Here is a 7,975-nt window from a genome sequence, read left to right as displayed (position 1 = left end):
TAGATAGATAGATAGATAGATAGATAGATAGATAGACAGACAGATAGATAGATTTACAGCAGCTGGATGAAGCTTTCGGTGTTCAGTTCAGGTCAGTTCATTTCAGTACAGATCAGTTTTTCAGCCCATCACGCTGTAACCCTCTTGCCAATGCTGCCATGTATAAAAACCCTGGGAACTCTATTACAGCCGGCATTAACAAACCACTACTGCAGGGTGACGGAATGTGGTTGGAAGTGACACGGGACTGTGGTGACGGGGGTCATTGTTTCTCAATGAGGTATGTTCAATACTGCTGAGGAATATAGTGGAGCATGATCTGGCCAGCAAATCAGGCTAGAATCGTTAGTTTTGTTTCTAGATACCGCACAGTTTCAAGTAATATTTAACGAACAAATCGATGTCCAAGCGACAGAAAGCTAGAACAATTGTTGCGGTAAAACGTTGAAAGGACAAGCCCAAGATGATAACCATGACTAATGAACTCGGGTCATTTCAAATGAATATCCCTGTTTCGTTTTGCGGCGTGTATCTTTGTTTGAATGTTTTGACAAACTTTAACCCCGAAGTTTTTATTTTTGCGTTTTGCTACGTGAAATCACGGACTGTGAGTGGAAGATATGGTGTTGTATAAAACATGAATTCGATGGCTTTCCAGCCTCCACAAATCATCTGAACTGACATCGTGGCTTCATCATATTAGAGAAACGCTAACGAGCCTTACGGTACCGTAGCTTAGAGTGGCCTGTTGCATGAACCAAGTCTGAGAAATCTCAGCAAAAAACACTGACTTACCAAAAACATTGACTTTCACCGTGAAAGCACTTGAATTGCTAGGCAAACTGAGCGGGTAAATCTATACTACTTCATGAGATCAAGTAGCTTGTAATTGGTATAAGCATATAGAAATCCATCTTGGTCAAGTTCGTTCGTCCGCTCGTCTATCGTATTGAAAATGTTACGTACGCAGTTGCACATAATGAGTGCGTCTGTCTCCATTCTTAAGATTCAGTGGGTATTAATTAATTGCCACTGAGTTTCGCCAGAATGTGACTATTTATCTACCACAGATTCGAACGAAGGATTTGGATGTATCTCCGAAGTTCAGGGATAACAAGACTGCAGAGCATCGCTGAGCAGGTCGTTGTTCTTACACTTGACTGAATGTGGAACTTTGGTCTACACAAACCCTTCCAGAGTAGAATCATGCATCCCGTTCTTGGGATAAGGCACCCAAATTCTTTTGGATAACTGACACCACCAAGTATTTGATATCCTAAACACCCCGCTTGCCTTCCTTATCCCCCATGCTTCAATGTGCCGGTTATCATTAATTCACGTGTCATTTGTGTTCTCATTTAGGTGGACGTTTACCACGCGTAACAAAAAGTGCGTAAAAACAAAGTTTTAGCAAAGAATGTAATTTCCTTGGCGTACGACGATGTTGCAAACAATCCCAAGTAAATATCACGCACAATTTTCGCTATACGTTAGCAAATAGAGTGTAGAAAACGCGCCTCGTTTTTTGGCCTTAACACGTCTCATAGTTTTGCCGTGTTTCTCATGTATGTAATTGATAAATTTGAGTTGCAGTAAATTATAGGTTTTCATGCGTCACTGCAGAAGTCTCATCGTATTTTCTTTTGGCTGATGCATGCAGCGCATCTGATGATCATGATGATGATGACGATGATTCTGATATGTACTCGTTTAAGTGCTCGACTCCGTAGCCTGAAGTAAAACACACAGATATCTAGAAGTCGTTCTAGTGCCTCAGCCTGTGGTGACTTGGAGCAAACAGTACGCAGACAATCCAGTAAGCTAAACATTTTGTAATGCAGCCGAAGAAGAGAGAAACTTTCTAAAACCATTAAAAGTTAGCACTTGCGTGGAGAGCGTAACAAACGTAAGTCATTTAATGCTGACTCGTTCGTTCGACATCTTCAAGGTGCCTAGCTGCCATGACTCACGGAGGTTGCACGAGTTCTGGATTACTGCAATGTTTCCCAAGCCTTGACAGAAGCGGTCGGGAGTCAGAGGAAGGGCTGGAAAAACGGAACTTCGGATCGGTAATTTCACATTCTAGTCACATTAGCCATCTCTTTCCCTGCACAACTAAATTACATCAAAGTGCGCTGAATATTGATATGCACACAAAATCACCTACTGGTGTTGTTTGAATGTAAATTAACACAAACTAATTACATTTTCGCACCAAATTTGTATTTTTTGTTGATGTGCACTCAACAGGGTTCATTGTAGGCTACCTAACTTATTTCTGCGTAAGGTACGTTAATCAGCTTTAGTACATTGCAGAATGATCAATCCACTTGACCGAACACTTGTCATAAGGTTATAGATAACTCTCAGGCAGCCCATGACCTAGTTCAAACGTCTGCTTTTGGCCTACCAAATAGGCCAGCGTTCTTGCCAAAAGAACCACGAATTGTGCACGAGGACCAACAGTGCCCGAATAGTTTCTCCGGGGAAGTATCCTGTGATATCCCGATTGGTGCACCACCCTAACCAAGCAGCGGGCTCAGGACAGCACATTCAGCTATATAGTATCATAGATAAGAGATGTTCACCTGCGATTCATTTCAGTGCTGCAGAGTGATATGCACTTCGCGATACCGGCTATTTCTCACGTAAGTTGCATTCCTAAGCTACTGAGGTATATGAGGGCTACTTGGTAGTGAATAGTCTAGGTAGTCCATGTTCAACTCAACTACTAACCCTAGGTTTGAGGAGCAAATCCAAATTCCATGTTTCGCAAACAGACGGAAAACCGAATTCTCCAGTTTTCAGCATACAGCGACCATCGCGGAAATGAAATGAATGAAGATGAGCAGCTGATCCTAGAGTTCACTCATTTCTTACGGTGAAAGTCGATGGTTACCGGGAAGAGAGTATATGTGGGGAACACCATTGTCACTGGAATAACTGGTCATGCAAGTTCATCCGTTTTAGCATGTCACACGGAATAACTTCGTGAAATTATTAACAGGCGATGATAAGCTTGAAGCCAACAAGAAGAGGGTGCTAAAAAGGTGAGTTGGAGCGAAAGTGGTTATTGTTGCTGCACTTGCTGATAAAAGCCAGAATTCTAGTTTTGTAGGACACCGTTTTTAGATGAGTTTTTAGTACTCTCTTAAGTAACTTGGTACATAATCCCTTTAACTTAGCCTCCCAGAAGTCAGTCAAAGTGACTTGCATCATTACAGGGGAGACACGGTTCGTCCAATCCCATTTACGGGTTATTATTACATCATGGGCATCAATCGCCACTGTTAACTAGTTTCGAATCTATTCAGATATCCGCACTTTTGAATGGTCTAACTTGGTGAAAATTGGATAACGTTGTACAAAAATGTATCTTACTTCAGCTCGACGTTATCTTTTTCCATCAATCTTTGCTCTATCCGGTTCGCATATCTGCTATAAACAGATTCGTTAGCAGGTCTAATAAGTAAATAAACAGAAAGGTGTTTAAAATCTTTTCCAATTCTATGTTGGGCAAATTCAGTTTTTCCGATCCCGCCTGTATTTAGTCGGGATAGAGAAGGAAAGATAGATTGTCTTCAGAATAGGTAATCAAATGTGATAAACTCACCTGCAAAATAAACAAGTTTATCAACTGGAAGAGTATTGGCGAAAATAAACTCCGAAAAATCAGGCTACAGCAAAATCAAAATGTACTGCCGAAGCCAGAAGTAGGAGTGAAAGCAAATCGAATGTGGTAAGCCAGAGTGCAACACATTAGAAATCGGTAACCGATCAATCAGACCATGAACAAAAGGTCTTCAGACAGAAATCACTTAAAGCAGCGATCGAATTCAGGGGATGCCAGCCACAACGCAGCACATTTCGAAATCGACCATTTGGACCCCGAGAAGTGCACGCTCCCTTCAGCCATTCACAGCCGTATAATATCAGACTGGTATGGAATAGATTCCAACCCAACCACTCACTCATGATATCACTTCGGTTGGTGATGAAACATTGGAAAGCCGATCACTACGAATAGAGAACGGGATGAACACCGTCTTGATCAGCGACCTACAAAAAGAACGTTTCCAGATCAGTTTTAGATAAAAACATGTGGCTTCTTGGATATCCATGCTTTAAATGTAGAATCGCCTCACATTCGTTATAATATTTTCCTCAGTAGTGTATATATTATGTAGATATTCCATTAAACAGATGTAATCATGCTAACAAGAGTCTTTTCAAAAGAGCTGAGTGTGCCTGTTCCAACAACAAGATGAGAGAATTAGCTAAAGTGTAAAACTGCTTCCAACCATCTTCATGCGTTGAAAACCATAGGAATAAACAAACACACGTTCGAAAAATCGAATTTTTATCCCCGTATTCAAGTGGCCAGGCAAATAGCAGACTAGTGGAAGTTAATTTAGCTACTGATTAAAACCAGCAGCGTATACAAAACAATATCCTCAACTACGTGTTCACTATGCTTCCATTTCGGCGAGTTTTTGTTGTGCATTCCTATCCGTGAGAGCGCCAGCCAATAAGCTACTCTTCAAGACCACTTTAAAAATTCTGCCCAATAACAGCGGTCCTGCTGAATACGTGTTCATCTTCCAGTCTGGCTATGTTGGAATTTTCTTTATTACTTTCCTAAATGAATATGTAAGTTTAGTTAATCTCGTTAATCACGACTATAACATGCACTTTTTTAACTGGAAGCTAAATGGTGAAAAGAATGTAAATGCCTACGTAAACATGTTGGTGCAATGACATCGTTAATTGTTCATAAAAGGGAGTTGAAAGTCAACATGTTTTACACATCAACCGAAAAATGGAACACAAGCTACGATGTCCGCACGTCACTCTCAAGAGTGATATCCCAGGAATTCAAGTTTGATAGGTCTCGTAAAAGTGCTTGAAATGACATAGTCACATAGATTTTGTTTTACGAAGTTTAAGGTCGTTCGACTCACATGATTTCGCGGTCGATCTATTCAGACTGCTGAGAAAACGCACATACCACCAACAAAGAAGCTGATCATATAAGGTAACTCACGAGGCGTAGATGATACAAAGAACGCGTCATCCGAATTCTTCCTGACAAGAGAACATACTGCTTTTTGCTTCTAGATCGACAGAACGAATCTTAATAATCGCTGGCGACTGACTCACCGAGTGACTCATTTCGAACTCACGAGAAATTTTCGGTCTTGCGACAGCTGTATGCCATGAAGTTGAACGGTACCCTCTCCTATATGCATTCAAAAACCTGTTCAACAAATTAGTGCTATACGTGGATACATGCAGCTCTGCCTTCATCGATTAATGTCGCTTTCGCTGCTGAACGGTACAATTCCTGTAATATTTTAGTGTTCATGTGCAGCAACCGACAATGCCAAGTGGATATCTTCATTGTAAATTATAAATGGGTCGTTGGTCTTTTATAAAACGTACACTTCAACCCATCAATCAACGGATCCAATGATTGTGGCGTGAATCCCTTTGACCGCTCTCGACAGCGGTCTTTTTCCAGGTAGTTTCACCGTAAAAAACAGATTATACATTCACACACTTATTTGATTTTGACCGGCTGACCCAAACGAACCCAGATAAGTGTCTCGTTCATGAGAGTGTTTGGCAAGTTCCGCCCAGTCTGGGTCCAAGCAATGGTAAAGTTTTATGGAAATTGGAGGAGTCGTGTATCCGATTTTCCGCAAGAAGTACGAAAACCATTATGTTCTGTCAATGAAATGTTCGTGACCTTCTGAGTAGTGTGTTAGGTCTAGACGTCTTCAGCTTCGTTATTTCTGTGAGTCACAGGATCCGTTCGTAGATAATGTACTTCACTATTTCAAATTTTTTGATATATACCTGTAATATCTGTTGTCTGAACCCCGAAACCTGCAGTCTACGTGACAACATCAGCCAAGGAAGATGAACCATCCCATTCTTTATTTTTTTTCGACCAGGAAATCGATGTTTGTCTAGCGGACGAATACTCGTATGTCTTGGATATAGATTCAAGATTCGTAAGTTTTAACACAACTGTTGCAGATAAGCATGTCAGATGTGGATGTGTAAACCGGTGGTAGTTAGCAGCCAGCGATATTCCAAATGATTATCAAAACCATTTATTTATTCTGTTTTGAAGCATGAAGAAGATTAATGGCAATTCAGCCATCACGGCCGTCCGGTGGCCCCGAAATAATCATACCATTTGTTGTGTGTCCGATATTGCCCACCATCCTCGCAATCAGGTTCGCCTCTAATCATGCTGAGGGATATGAAAGAGTCTGGGTGCTATCAGTGTAATCCGTGCTCTACTATGTAGACCGCAGGATTCCCAACGTGACAGTCCGTGGATCAATGATACTGAGGTTCTTGGTATCATTTTCGATTCAGATCGCCTGATTAATTGTCTGCAGCTGTAGGTGCATCGAAATAATTGTGATAGGCCAGCACCAAATCCTTTCCACATCCACTTTAATTCTTTCCTTTGGATTGGGCTTTAAATGGATGTTGAATGCACGCAGATATGTGTCAATGTTGACTACGGATTTTGGCAGTGATGACGTTGATGTTGATGATGATAACGATGACGATGATGCTGGTGGTTCTCCTGAACGCCTTCGTCTCAATATATCTGTCGAAATGAATCAATATGCCAAACGCGTTGATGCTGTCTGTTTGACTAGGTCTCGGATATGTAGGTATGTCGGTTGTATGCTGTACCGTAGCCCTGGTTTTTCTTCCTGTTTCATTAACCTTTCTTTTTCTACTACAAATAACCTGGAAAGCTTGTACGGCAGTGAAGCACTAGTGTTTTCCTCTGTTGTTGCTCTTGATCATGATGACATTGATACTGTTGATCAGAACCATATAGCATCAGATCGTCATGGTATGTTGTATGTGCATTTATGGTGTCCAGGAACAGCGGAGCGCTCATTAATTTACCAGCAGTATGAGCCGTTGCATTTTACGGTTGTCTTAAACCCAATGATAGTTCCGACGTTTTGCCTACAGCCGATGCGTCTTAAAATTGCTAATCGGGTCTCTCTGCTTCACGTGTGATTCCTTTGTGTCACTTGTGGAAAGTCAAACTGTTACGAAAGTGAGTGTATTTATCAAGATGACACTTGTATTTTGTTAACTGTGATAGGCGACGGTGAATGTTTTAAATAGTCGTTGAGGAGCTTCAACAGACGAAGTTCAGCAAGGATGCCAGTCCAGGCATCACGACAACCAAGCCTAGCCATTTTCACTAAGCAATGGCTTTCTGTACCTAATTATTCATGCGTTTCTGCGCTATGGTACAAAGTAAGTAGAATATTTATGAATCGTTTACAAGTAACTCAGAAAGGAAGAATAGGAAGAATAGATTTACGCGATGATTAAAACTTCCTTCTGAAAGGTTGACTGTCGAGGAGCCTGTCAATATGCGACCACGTGATGTGGTTTTCCGTGATAGAACGGTCGGTGCCTCGGACCTGAACGAGCAAACTTAGGCGATAATACTAGTGCTATACACTGATGTCTGTGAGAAGGTTTTGGAACTGATGTTCATTGATCAACCGGATTTTTCAGAACTAACACGTGAGTTCTATGGTGTAAAATTACGGTCGCGTGGTGAGCCGCTTCTCCACTTTATGGAACAAGACGCTATCTTGGTTGATAATGAATAGACAGGTGTCTGTTTATTGTTTATTTCAGGCGATGGGAATTCTCCCAGTTGGAATATTCCAAGGTCATTATGATCTAATTATGCACCGGAACGATGGTGCGATAGCACTGTGTGTTCAGCTCAATTTTTGATATTTTGTGCTGTCTATTGAAAGAGACATTTCTTACGCCACTGGATGTTTAAGGAAACAAGTTACCACTTCACATTCCAATGACGGTCAAATAAGTTGTAACTTCAGTGGAAGAAACACCTAACATCCCATTTATTATCGACGAAGACCGCCATTTTAGAGCTGACTCAATGACC

Source organism: Opisthorchis viverrini (assembly GCF_000715545.1).
Source record: "Opisthorchis viverrini unplaced genomic scaffold opera_v5_315, whole genome shotgun sequence".
Classification (NCBI taxonomy): domain Eukaryota; kingdom Metazoa; phylum Platyhelminthes; class Trematoda; order Opisthorchiida; family Opisthorchiidae; genus Opisthorchis; species Opisthorchis viverrini.
Note: the sequence above shows the minus strand (reverse complement) of the source record.